We start from the raw sequence: 15,219 nt of genomic DNA, 5'->3' as shown, positions 1-15,219 counted from the left end.
GTCCTTCCAAAACACACCCTTTCCTATAAGCTAAGGTTTCCACCAAAGGACTTATTTTTCCTTCATGCACTCATTCTGCATAATACAGTGCTCACAGTCAATGACTACCTGGGAGGGTTGAAAGTCACTCAAGTGACTTGAAGTGATCCTGCAAGCAGCCAAGGCAATTTGCAAACATGAAGGATGTCCAACGCCCTCACACTTGGACCGGGGATTCGGGCTGCCATGCATTCCTGACTCAAACCAGTCTGCATGTAGTGCACACACAGATGGCGAATGCCTCAGGCAAGGAGACAAACAGCACATAATCAGATAATCACAGAAGCAGTTACCTTGGTTTCCATACCTACACAGTCTTTTGTCATTCCTCTTGTTAATTCACTTATCAGAGGTTCTGTCTTTTAACAAGAGAATTTACCAGATTGCCAGAGAATCTAGAATGTTTAAAGGTGATGCAAATTTACATAATTTTACAGGGACTCGCCTATTCCATAAATCATGACATGCTTTATTATTCCTTCTTTCTTTTTCCTCTGGGTCCTCCAGTGATCTCTCTAGTACCCATCTCCATAAATGTTTCAACAGAAGCTTCACCAAAATAATAACAATAATATGCATAATTATATAGCCATATTGTATATATAATGTGTTAATATAATAATTAATATATTAAATTGCATAATATATTGTATTATATAATTGTGTATATATGTCTACATAGATGACAGACAAAACAGCAGATAGTCTCAAAAATCTTATTGTAGATTTAAGTTTTAAAACTTTAAATTGCAGTAATGCTTTTGGGACACCATACACAAATACACACACACACACACACACACACACACACACACACATACATACACACTAGTGTTTAAGTTCAGGGGGAGTGAAGAATCTTGTCCTCAGCAACCAAAGGTTTAGAAAATGGTTGACAGCTACCTGCAGGAGTCTGTCAGAACTAAGAAATAGCTTCAAACATTTTCAACCCCATCCACAGCTAAGAAACAGGAATCATAAACAAACTCTTACTGAATGTAATGTAGTGTGAAAGTCAGGCCAATGATTTATAGACACTGCTGGCAATGTTTCTTTAAGTGTCTTAAGAATATGCATTTTTATTCATTTACATTCACCCAGAAAATGATTCCTACAATTTATAAGCTACCTCCTGACATTTCATTTGTCATACTGATTTACAGTAAATTGGCTTGTACCCATATAATAAAGAATAGTTTGGCTATGGTATACTAGAATAAATTAATCAAGCTTTCTAAAATTGAATTTTCACACTGCAGTCTTGTTTTGTTTTGTGTTTTTGCATAACTAAAAATAATAGAATCTGTCATAATTTATAACAGATAATATGATTTTTGCTTTGCAGAAACAAACAACAAATTAAAAATCAAACCCTTTGCATTACAGCAAGCAGGGACGGTCATCGCTTCGTGAGAAACAAACATTTCCCTTTCTTCAGCTATACAATGGTGCATGAAATCTAGGAGCAAATGGAGCTTATTACAATCCATGGGAGTGGTTTAAAGGTTATAAAACTTCAGGATAATGCAAATGGCTCCTGGCATTAAAAATACATTAAATCACTCTGTAATTTAGAGGATAAAACATCTCTGATTGCTGATTTTAGGATAGGCTCCTATTTAAAATATATATATGTGTGAATCTATGTGTGTATATGTGTATATATACATGCATGTATATGTGTTGTATAACATATTGTGTTGTGTGTGCACATAAATGCATGTGTGTATTATATATATACATATGTATGTATGTATGTATGTATGTATGTATTCACTCAACTGTCCAATCCATGGTACTGAAACCACTGTAGCTCACATCATTCGGGAGCAGTATCCTTAACATAGTAGATACGTCATTCATTTTGGTTAAATCGATAAGCAAATATCTTTTAAGTGCTAACTATGAATGAATGAGATACTGTGGTAGATTTTAGGGCTACAAAGAATGAACCAATCCCTACCTTCAAAGATCTAAATCTAATTGACAGACAGCATAGATACAAAATAGCTCACATTTGTTATGTCTTACAGTTGACATAATAAATAGCGTCCACAGACTTTCTGGGATAATAGGAATGAATACGTTTTATACATTCAATATGCCATACAGCAAGGATGCGTGATTTTCTTAGTGCAGACCCTCCCTCTACTAGTGGAGATCGCAGCCCCTTTATACTTCAGCAGATGTTCTGGGTTGCCATAGGAAACTTCCCTTTTTGTCTCTGATTCCCCCAGTCTAGTCCTTTGGGTGTCTACAGTTAAGCCATACGGCCTTCCCTTGATGAGATTAAATACAAGGACTCCTTGCTTTCACCATTGACTGGCACACTTAATTCTTCTGTAAAGCCCTTTTACTCCCATCAGTGGACTCCAACATGACCTCCCAGAATGTTATGAGGCTGAAATTATATACAAGCATAAATATATGTATATATGTACATACATACAGATACATATCTACATATGTAGTTATATGTACACATACACCTATATGTGTGTATATAATATATTTTATATGAGCATATACATACATACATATATTAGTAGATGCTGGTCATGCTCTTCTCTCCACACACACCCCAACTCGTAGGAAAATCACTACTTCCTCAGAGCCTTAAGTTCAGCAATCTGATAAAACAATCCTCCATAAAGTGTCAATATTTCTAGCTGGTTTAAGGGATTATTAATCCTCCTAAGAGTATGTGGGCTTTTAAAGAGAATTCTTTACTAATACAAGGAAATGAATTTCTAATGGGCATTTCAGGTATGGTGACAGACTGAAGAATGAGACTCTCTGGGAAACTGAGGCCGTTTGAGGGCCACTTAAATCCCACACACTGCTTCATCTCTACATAAAGCTAGCAATCATCCATGCGCGGCACCTCTCCATGTCTGGATACCCGTGGTTACTTCCATAACTTAAGAACATTCCATAGCTTTTTATTACCCCATATGCAATTTGGTTTCAGTCAGCATTTCCAGACTTATCTTACATTATGCCTGACATACATTTTATGTTCTAGCCAAACCAGCCTCCTTTGCTGTTTGCTGAGCTTCCTCTGGGTCTTTGGGGGAGGAGGGAGTTTCTCATGCCTATAAAGTGCACTCTTTCCTCACCTCTGCCTCTGAGAAGGCCTAGGGACCACCTCATGTGACATCTCCTACAAGAAACCTTTCCTAATGGTTCCTAACCTCTTTATTGTTAGTTCTTTCTCTCTCTGTCTCTGTCTCTCTCCCTCCCTCCCTCCCTTCCTCTCTCTGTCTCTCTGTCTCTCTCTCTCTGTCTTTCTCTCTCTCTCTGTCTCTCTGTCTCTCTCTGTCTTTCTCTCTCTCTCTGTCTCTCTGTCTCTCTCTGTCTTTCTCTCTCTCTCTGTCTCTCTCTCTCGCTTGCTCACTCTCTTACTGTCTCTCTGTCTCTCACCCCTAAAGTTATCATCTTGCTTCATCCCAGTAAGAATGCAAGCTTCTTGAGACCAAAGACTGTTTTCTTCTTGGCCTCTGCACTCCAGTACTTTCCACCTTTTTTTTTTCCTGGCTCTGTCCTCTGGTACCAAAATGAGCTTGTCTAATCTCATCTGCTCATTATGTCCCTTTAAATACTGGAGACAGCCAACATCACTCTGGAGTCTTCTTTTCTCCAGGGGAAGCATTCTCAGTTACTTCAGCTAATCTTCTTATGGCATAGTCAATTCCCATCCTGGGTACCTCCCTCTGGATGTTCTCCCACTCCTCAATATTGTTACTAAAACTTAACACATGACTACAAGAATTGTTTCCACATCCCTAAAAGATCAAGGGAGATAAAATTTTGTTGGGCCTAATGAAAACGCTTGGGTCTCAGGCACTAAAATGCTGGAATGATATTTTTGAGGACAATTGTGGCATCTCCATTCTAAAGATAGTGTCAAGACAGTAAAAAGTCAGCTTGCTTGAACAACCTGTTCCCAAAAGGATACACGAACGGTTATCCAGAATCTATTTAAAGACCTCCAGTGAGAGGAAGACCACCATATCTTGTGACAATCTATTCAATTTTGGGACAATTTTGTGCAAACCTCAGGATGTGTCCAGTTATTTCAAAAGATGTCAGAATGTTTTCAAGAAATCCTCATACTAAAATTAATAGTCATAATCATAATTAAATATCGTAAGTAGCACAATGGGGTCAAGATGACCTGAGTTCAAATCCAGCTTCAAACACTGGTTATATGATTCTCTCATGTCATTTAATCTTTTCTGACTCAGTTTCCTAAACTGTAATAAGAGAACCTAGCTCCCAGAATTGTTGTAAAGGTTCTCAGCTCAATGTCTCCCATATAGTAGGTACTTAATAAATACTTATTCCCTACTCTTTGGCTTAATTTATGTGGTATTCTATAGCTTTTACAGTGTTCCTCCATCCATTATTTCATCTGACCCTTAAAACAGTCTTATTGGGATAGGTAGGACACAGGTTTGTGTATCTATTACAATTCTAAGTTCAATTTATGATTTAAAAGTTTAATACAAAAGTGCAAAATGTGGCTCAGGGTCAACCCTCACAAAAGGGGTTCCCAGATATGGACACACACAAAACTGAGATCATCCCAGGGGCAAACTTGACCCCAAAGTTGGGAGTGGGGCTAGGGATTAGAGATTTTGTTCTCCTTCTTTGCTTCTTATGCCCTGAGCCTGGAGTGGTTCTTGGTAAATCTCTAAAATAAAGCTTAAGCATGACCCATGCCTTGGGTCTTCCCAGAAGGGATTAACAGGTTCCTTCTAGAAAAGGGACCCAGATGACTCTGGAAGAGAAAATGAGGCTGATGACTTTGCACAGCCCTGCCTCACTTAAACTTAACTCACTTTGAAGACATCACCTTCCTGATGTCATTGGTGCTCTTGGAGAAAGGAGGACAAATGATTCAAGATACAACGTGAACAAAGGGTAGCTTGTCTCTACCACAGAAAACCTTTAAGACAGAAGAACTCAAAGGCACACATTAACAAATACAGAGATAATTATCCATCAAACTCATTGCTGTCTCTCAAAAGGCAAAGCCAGAACATATTTAGGGAAGACAGCTAAGTGGCACGCTGGATAGAATTCTGGGCCTGAGGTAGGAAGATCTGAGTTTTGAATTAAGCAAGTCACTTAATCATTGCCTACCTCATTGTATTCAATTGTAAAGAGAGGAAACCCCGAGCTATGACTAAGATGGCCACAAAAGTTAGACCTTACAATATAGGGCTAGTCTGAGAGTAGTGCAAATATAACGATGATGATGATGATGATGATGATGATATAGCTAACATTTATAGAGCCCATTAAGGTTTGCAAAGCACTCATCTGGTCATCACAACAACCCTGGGAGATTAGGTGCTATTTTTACCCCCATTTACTAGACAAGGAAACTGAGGCAAACAAAGGTTAAATGACTTTTGGGGGGAGGAGAAGAGGGGTATCATATAGCTAGGAAGTGGCCTCAGTCATTTCCCTCCCACAATTGTCTTTTTCCCTTGAAAAATAGTAATGAATTTGATGGGGTGTTGTTGTATGTTTTTTCCTGTATTTGTCCATGTGTATCTTGAGTTCTTTTGTCTTAATGATTTTCTGTGGTGAAGACAATAAACAGCTGTCCTATGCTCATATTGTGCCTTGAGTACCTTTTCTGGAAGGCAGGATTTGCATCCAGCTCTTCCTGAGTCCAGGTCTAACTCTCTAGCCTCTGTGCTGCCTGGTTGCCTGGTTCTTTGAGAAATCAAACAAAGACAGGGTGTTGCCATGGCAACAAGTTTCAGAATCACTAATACGAAAGATTCAGTTGCTGGACAAAGGTGCAATGGTAACAATGGTAAGAGATCTCTTCCAACTGTTTGTTATGAGTTTGTTTGTTATGCATTCTAGTGCATATGTCCAACACTATGCATTTTAAAAAAATAGAAAAAAAAAAAACAAAACACTTCCCTTCAAAGCACTCAGGAAGTGACTTTGATGGTACATGGTAAACATCTGCTTCCCTGTCTTATTATCTATTGAGGCCACCAGCATTGTTCTCAAATGACCCTCTGATAATCAACATCCTGAAAATTCTTCTCTCCCCTATGGCTTAACACAAATTGATGTCACAACCCAGATCAGAAAATCTCACCTCCTGAATTATTCCCCTTCATTAAGTCCACACATTTTACCAAAAGTCATGCCATCAGTAGACAAAGGCTTATCACCTTCATGAAATTCTGCTGCCTTAGAGGCACACTCTCAATCTGCCAGCGTATAAATTAATATAAATTGACTTCGGAATGGTGTTCTATTAATAGCCATAGAAAACTGAAAGACGACCAATCTCAAATTCAGCAACTAGCTGATATTTTTCAGTGCCTCCCCAATATTCTTGCTTTGCTCTGATTCTTTTTAGGGATGGATGCTTTATCATTTAAAAATAACCTTAATAGTCAAAACATCTCTCTTAGCTAGGAAGAACTGGATAGAGACAAAACAGAGAAGAAATATATGAAAATTGACTTACTTTGAAATTAAAAGAAATAGATGCAACCAACTAGCATATTTTAAAGAACCTTGAGGACAGGAACAAAGAAAATGTATGACAATTGCTTTAAAAGAAACATTATTATCCTTTCCATCAATGAAAGCTTTAATTCTCATATGTCCTAGGGGGAAGTCAGATGGGGAAAGCAAGAAGGCCAAAAGTAAAAGGGGGTGAAAATAAGAGATGAATGATTTGGTATACATATTCCAGTTCTAGAAACAGAATGGGAGATTTGGAAGAGACCCCCAACGTCATCTGGCATAATCTGACGTTTGGAAGAGACCCCCAGTGTCGTCTGGCATAATAAAGCTCTGAATTTGGAGTCCAAGGACCAGTTTCAATCCCAGTTCTGCTACTTACTTATGACCTTGAGGAACACTTTGGATTTCAATTTCTTCATCTGTAAAAAGGACTTTGAACTAGACAATCTCTAAGGATCCTTTTCTAGCTCTTAGTCCTGGGAACTCCTTCCATAACACACTTGATATAAGTCATCTAGCCTTCACATGGGACAGTTAGGTGGTGCAGTGGATAGAAGGCTGGACCTGGAGTCACTAAGACGTGAGTTCAAATTCAGCCTCAGATGCTTACCAGCTATCTGACCCTACGCAAGTCACTTCACCCTGCTCACCTCAGTTTCTACATCTGGAAAGTGAGCTGGAGAAGGAAATTGCAAAAATTCCAGTATCTTTGCCAGGAAATCCCAAATGGGGTCACAAAGAGTCAGGCATCACTGACCAACAACAATCTCTATGCAAACCCTCCAGTGATAAGGAACTCAGTACCTTCTGACACATTTCAATGCGCTTTGGGACGTCTTGATTGTTACAAAATTTGTTTGTTTGTTTTACCCAAATATTGAACCAAAATCTGTTCTTATGGACCTTGTAACTATTGCTCCTAGTTTTTTTCCTCTGGGGCCAAGTAAAAGAAGTCTAATTTCCTTTTCACATGACAGACCTTCAAATACTTAAAGAAATCTATCATGTTGCTCTGAAATATCTTCTTTTATAGACTGTATACCCCAGCTCCTCCCACTGCTCATCATATGGCATAGCTTCTGGTCTATCAGTCATCCTAGTCAAACTCCAGCTGACCAACTGTGACAAGTCAATTTTAGTCATTTATTGTACTGAAAATAAATGACATTTCTAAAGGAGAAGAATCTAGAATATTCTTGCCCTTCATCATTTCTAAAAATGTTCCAAGAAGGATATGGGAGAATTTTTTTCCCTTGGGTCAAGAACTATAATTTAATCAGTATTGGCTAAGGTTCTTAACCTAGGATCCAGGGACCTGGGTTTTTTTTATTTGTTTATTTGTTTGATTCTGATTTTAATATTTTGATAACTAAATTTCAATAAAACTGATCTCCTTTGTGTTCCCTTGTAATTTATTTTATGCATTTAAAAACATTCTAAAAAGGGGCCCCAGAGATTTCATGAGAAAGACCCCATTCAGGGTTTTCTTGGCAAAGATACTGGAGTCTCCAGCTCATTCTACAGATGAGGAAACTGAGGCAAAGTTAAGTGACTCACCCAGAGTCACACAGTTAGTAAGTATCTGAGGCCAGATTTGAACTCAGGAAGACTCATCTTCCTGACTTCAGGCCTGACATTATCCTCTGCATCACCTAGCTGCCAAACCAAAACAGACCATAACACAAAAAAAGGTCAAGAATCCCTGAAGTAGGGGATTTCTTGGTGTATCAGATCTTCACAGAGCTGATAAATCAATTAAAAAGTACATATTAAGCACTGAGGCTTTGCACTGTACTCAGAGCTATATAGGACATTGAGGCAAAAAGACAAAGAGGAAAATTCCTCTCAATGACCTTACATTCTCTCAGGAGGGGCAATGTATGTACATATTCATGTGTGTATGTGTGTATGCATATGTATACGTGTGTGTGTGTGTGTGTGTGTGTGTGTGTGTGCATATATTGGCAGCTAGGCGGCACCATAGTGCAGCCTAGGTTGCTGGGTCTGGAGTCAGGAAGACTCATCTTCTGATACTTCTGTATAGGTATGGACAAAGTGTCTACAAAGCAGATAGAAGGGAACATTTGGGGAGGAAGGCACTAGTAGCTAGGGAAACTGGAAAAGTCCCACAAGAAGTAGCACCTGAGCTAAGCATTGAAGGAAATGAGGGATTCTAAGAGGCAGAGGTGAGAAGGAATAGCAGTCTGGGCATAGGGACAGCCAGGGCAAAGGAAAAGTGATGGGAGATGGAGTAACATATGTGAGCAACAGTAAGAAACTGTAGAGTACATGGAGTAATACACCATAAGGATAAGAAGGGAAGAAGATGGGTTGAGTTGTAAAGAATGTTACATTCAAAGCAAAGGTGTTTACATTTGAGCCATAGAGGTTCATTATGTGGGGTGGGAGGAGGAGTGACATTGTCAGACATTTTCATTATGAAAATCACTGTGGTGGCTTCAGGGAGAAAGGTTTATAACAGACAGGGATTGGAGGCTGGAGAACAGTAGGAAAGCCATTGCAATAATCAAGATGGAAGGTGATGAGGGCTTTAAACTAAGGCATGTGGATGGAGAGAACCAGATGTATGGGAGGGATTCTGGGAAGGCAGAAAGAGTAAGATTTGACAACTGATTGGCTCTGTGGGATGAGTAAAAGTGAGGTCAACCCAGATGAAAAAAGACCCTCCTCTTCCTCCGATACTGGAACTAAGGAGGAAGGAGTTAATATGAAGAGCCTATGAGATGAGGAGGAAAGGAGATGAGGGAGGCCCGGCAAATGGATTCAATTTCCTAAAATATGAGGCAAGGTCTTCAGATAAGGTATGGCTGGAGATGCTATGGGGTGAGGGGGTGGGGAGGCTGGAAGAGATAACAGAAGATTTGGAACAGCTGCTGTGGTAGGTGGAATGGAGAATCAGGGATTTAGAGATTAAAATATGAGCTCTATGGATTTGCTATTTTTTTCTGAAAAAAACTGTATCTGTCAGGATGTGCTCACTGGTAACTCCTAGCTTCTTTCCTCCACTATGCACTAGCTATGTGACCTTGAGAAAGTTGCTTAATTTCTCACTGGCCCCAGATAATTCCTTGAAATTATGTGACAGATGAGATAATAATTTGTATTGTTAGGATTCTCAGTCTCCTTCAAAACTCAGCTTAAGCACCACTTTCTATATGAAGCCCTTTCTGATTTCCCCAATTTCTAGTGCCCTTCCCACAAATTACCTTGTATTATTTTGTATGCGTATGGATGTGTATATATGGATGTTGTTGTTAATACTGGGTGGTTTTTAGGAGCACGACTTTTCATACACATGTGCATGCTGCCTCATTCATTCAAGTGTAAGCTTCTTGAGCAGAGGAAATGTTTCACTTTAATTTTTATGTCTCTCATGCCTGGCATGTTTCATCTAAATAGGGCAAGAGATGCCAAATGGACAGTCCTAGCACTTGATTGGTTTTCTTGGATGTCAGGAGAAACCCATAAAGAATCCAGTATGTTGAATGAACCCCATGTGACGTATTTATGAGAATACCTAGGCACGGTACAGCAGGAGCAGATAAAGAGGGGTTACAATACGCATTGTTGGGGAGAATATCCACACCAGAGATATCACATAGTCTTTGTGAAATATTTTTATCATTCCTCTCTCCTCATCCCTGTAAGGCCTACCACTCCTTCCCCGGCACACATACTGCTCCCATGAGCTGTTGATGTCACATCCTGACAGATGCATCCTTATTTCTGCCCATCAATGGATATGAGACAGAGTTGCTGGAACAACCTGCTCACTGTGAATTTCAAGCCTTTGTTTGTGGCTAAAGACTGAAGCTCTTTCCTCTAGAATTTTGGTCACTTCGATAATTCAAAACTTAAATAAAAATGGAAACAAGAAAAATGTTACCTGAAATAGTCTATCCATTGCCCTCATTTTACAAATCAAGACGAACACCTCAGCTCTAAGTATTTCTGATTAGCCATCTGCCTTGCCTGTACTCATTGGATGATTCCACAATTACTGGCTGAGAAGACCTGGCTTAGAGGAGGGAAAGGGACCTTTAACCAAGTTAAGGTGATATCTTTAAGCTTTTTATTTTAGATAAAAATAAAATGTCATAGGGGATGGGAAAAGCTAAGGCTCAGAGATGGCCTTTGAGATCTCTTCAGCTTCAGATCTAGGATTCTGTGACCCTATAATCTGTGGTTAGAAAGCAAAGTGAGGTAAAGATGTCCTACCTCACTGCTTCCCTTACCCATACTTAATCATTCTGAAGATTTATTTAAGCCTTTTCATTTTATATCACTTTCACTTCCAAATGCCCATTCTTCCCAATAAGCTATCCAATAAGCCTTTCTGAAAATCACCCCGTCAAAAAAATAAAACTTCTTTACCTCCTACTAAAACCAAGGGGGTAATGGAACCTCACATACTGAAAGGGAGAAAGAACAAAGGGTTCCATCTGATATATTCTATCTAACTCAATTCTACAATGACATCCCTGCCACTGCGATAATGAATGTCAACCACTCATTGATTAATTCTGCAACAACAGCAACAACAAATAGGTACATGGGAGCAAAGCTTTAGAGCCAGAATGTATTTCAAATGCCATTTAATCCTATCCCCTCATTTGGAGGTGAGGAAACTGAGACCCAAATGAGTTAAGTGACTTGCATGGGGTCACACAGGTTTCAATTACTGAAAGAATTTCATCAATAGAACTGACATATCCTATATTTCTGTCTAGATCGTATAGAGTTATAATATTTCTCTTCTTTTTTGGTGACCGAGATAGAAAGAGAAAGAAAGGAAAAAGATAGGAAGGAAAGAAGAAGATAGGATAGATAGACAGATACGGATTTTGTTTTTGTTTATTTTTTCACTTTGTGTATGTGACATCCATGCCTATGTATGAGGCAGCTAGAGAAATATATAGAGTACCAGGCCAGGAGTCAGGAAGACTCATCTTCATAAGTTCAAATCTGGGCTCAGACATTTACTAACTGTGTGACCCTGGACAAGTCACTTAACCCTATTTGCCTCAGTTTACTCATCTGTAAAATGAGCTGGAGAAAGGAAAGGAAGTTACAAACCACTCTACCATCTTTGCCAAGAAAACTCTAAATGGGGTCACAAGTAGTCAGAAACAACTGAAAAGACTAAACAACAAAATGCCTATGTCAGTGTGTGTGTGTGTGTATGTGTGTATATGTCGACATATATATGTTAGCCAATCAAAATGAAGGGTACATTGCATTCACTCAGTTATCATGGGCATGGTTACTGCACTACCATATATAAGAATATTGTGAGGATAATATAATGGCATTATATATTATAGGAGAATGGGAGAGAGAGAAAGGAAGGAAGGAAGGAAGGAAGGAAGGAAGGAAGGAAGGAAGGAAGGAAGGAAGGAAGGAAGGAAGGAAGAAAGAAAGAAAGAAAGAAAGAAAGAAAGAAAGAAAGAAAGAAAGAAAGAAAGAAAGAAAGAAAGAAAGAAAGAAAGAAAGAAAGAAAGAAAGAAAGAAAGAAAGAAAGAAAGAAAGAAAGAAAGAAAGAAAGAAAGAAAGAAAGAAAAAGAAAGAGAAAGAAAGGAAGAAAGAAAGAGCAGCATTTATTATGCACTTAGTATGTGTTGGGCACTGTGCTAAGCTCTGGCAGTACAAATACAAACAAACAACAGTGACTGCCCACAAGGAGATAACATTCCATGGTGGAAAACAGCATCTAATGAGACAGAAGAGAGGAAAGGCACTTGCTCATGGATAAAGGGGCTGGTGAAAAGATTGAGAAGTCTAGAAAGTGAATCCAAACAGCACTAAAGTGAGTATGGATGGGGCCCCTTATGAAATAGTGATCTGGGAAATGCATATTATCATCAGGAAGATGCACCTCCATTCCCTTCCTTTTCCACACTACCCATCATATTGTTGCCTGAATTCCCTTTCTTTTAAATCTGGTCGTATTCTCTCCACTGTATAATGATCGAAACTATAATGACACAAAGATAAGAAAGATAAGTAACAGAGGCAGCTAAGTGCCATGGAGGGAGAGCTGAAGATAGAGTCAGGCTAGACCTGAGTTCAAATCCAATCTAGTTGTGTGATCCTAGACAAGTCACCTAACCTCTGTTTGCCTTAGTTTCCTCATTTATGAAATTGAGATATAATAGAACCTACCTCCCAGGGTTGTTTTAAGGATAATATTTATGAGCTATACCATGTAATGTCATTTAGATACATAATCATTTAATGTAATGTTTAATGAGCTTGAATTTATAAAGCTCTTTAAAAACTTTAATATAAAATTACACTTATTTTATTATTATTATTATTAATAATGCATAATAATACTTAGGATGCAAAAAAATCTCTAAAGATTAACATGACTATTAATTGCATAAAAAGTAGCATTAAATAGCACCTGGCTTACCCCACAGGAGCCATGGTATCCAGTTCTCCCTCTCAGGTATTCTGCCATTTGATTTCACAAAGTACAGTTATTTTAAGTGGAATTTCTCTTTCTATCTCATCCTGCTGGATTTTGTTGGTAATATACAGAAATGTTGATGATTAATGTGGATCTACTTTATATCCTTCAACTTTGCTAAAGTTGTGAATTATTTCAACTAATTTTTAGTTGATTCTCTAGGATTCTCTAAATATACCATCATATTGTCTGCAAAGAGAGATAGTTTTGTTCCTTGTTACTCATTTTATCCCCCCCATTTCTTTTTTCTTGTCTTATCTAGAGCAGTATTGAATAATAGTGGTAATAATGGACATCGTTCCTTCACCCCTGATTGTATTGGGAAGGCTTCTAGCTTATCCCCAAAATAGATAGTGCTTGTTGATGGTTTTAGATTATTACTTGTCATTTTAAGGAAGGCTCCCTTTATTCCTACACATTCCAGTATTCTAAATAGGAATGAGTGATATATTTTGTCACAACTTTTTCTGCATCAATTGGCAAAATAATATGATTATTGTTGGTTTTGTTATTGATTCGGTTGATTATGTTCAGAGTTTCCCTAATATTGAACTAGCTCTACATTCCTGGTTTAAATCTTACCTCATCAATAGTGCACGATCTCTGTGATATATTGCTGTAATGCAGTGCTATAATTTTATTTCTCTGTTTTTTGCTCTACCTAATTTAGGTATCAGCACCATATTTGCATCATAAAAGGAATGTGGTGGGACTCTGTCTTTGCCTGTTTTTCCAAATAGGAAATGATAGCTTGGAATCTATTGTTCTTTAAATGTTTGGTAGAATTCACATAACAATTCATTAAGTCCTGGGGATTATTTTTAGGGAGTTCATTTATGGCTTGTTCAATTTCTTTTCCTAAAAAAGGGTTATTTAAATATTCTATTTCCCCTTCTGTTAATCTGGGCAATTTATATTTTTGTAAATATCCATTCATTTCATTTAGCTTATTAGAGTTATTGGTCGAAATAGCTCCTAATAATTGTTTTAACTTCATCTTCATTTATGATGCAATTACTTTTTTCATTTTTGATATTGGTAATTTGGTTTTCTTCTTTCTCTTTTTCTTAATCAAATTAACCAATGTTTTATCTATTTTACTAGTGCTTTTTTTCTACCATAAAACCAGTTCCTACTTTTACTTATTAGATCAATTTTTTTAAAAAAAATTTTATAAAACTCTCCATTTTCAGGATTTCCAATTTGGTATTTAATTGGGGATTTTTAATTTGTTCTTTTTTCTATTTTGCTTTTTTTTAATTGCATGCCCATTTCAATGATCTGCTTTTTTATTACTATGTTGATGTAAGTATTTAGCAATACAAATTTTCCCCTATGTACCAGTTGGACTACATCCCACAAATTTTATGTCATCTCATTGTTTTCCTTCTCTTTAATAAATTATTTATTGTTTTTATGCATTGTTCTTTGACCTGCTCATTCTTTAGGATCATATTTAGTTTCTGAATAATATTTAATCTACGTTTCCACAGTCCTTTATTGAATGTAATTTTTATTTCATTATGGTCTGAAAAGGGTACATTTAGTATTTCAGTTTTTTGGCATTTAGTTGTAAGGTTTTTATGCCCTAATGCAAGGCCAGCTTTTGTGAAGGTGCTCTATACAGCTGAGAAAACCTTATACTCCTTTCAATTTCCATTCAGTTTTCTCCAGGGGTCTATCATCTCTAAGTTTTCTAAAATTGCATTCATCTCTAACTTCTTCGTTATTTATTTATGGTTGGACTTATCTAGTTGTGAGTAGGGAAAGTTAAATTCCTTCATTAGTACAGTTTTACTGTCCATTTCTTCCTGGAGCGCTTTAATTTTTCCTTTAAGAATTTGGATGCTGTGCCATTTGGTGCATGTTTACAGTACTGATATTATTTCATTGCCTATGGTACCTTTTAGTAAAATATAGGTTCTCTGTTTATCTCTTTTAATTAGGTCTATTTTTGCTTTTGCTTTATCTGAGATCATAATTGTTACCCCTGCCGTTTTTGCTTCAACTAAAACATAATAGATTCTATTCTAGGCCCTTATTTTCACTTTGTGTTTATCTCTATTTCAAGTGTGTTTCTTGTAGACAACATGTTGTTGGATTCTGGCTTCTAATACATTCTGCTATTCACTTATATTTATGGATGAATCCATCCCATTCATATTCACAGTTATGGT

The sequence above is a fragment of the Notamacropus eugenii genome, chromosome 6 (genome assembly GCF_028372415.1).
Source record: "Notamacropus eugenii isolate mMacEug1 chromosome 6, mMacEug1.pri_v2, whole genome shotgun sequence".
Lineage (NCBI taxonomy): Eukaryota > Metazoa > Chordata > Mammalia > Diprotodontia > Macropodidae > Notamacropus > Notamacropus eugenii.
This window is presented reverse-complemented; position numbering follows the sequence as displayed.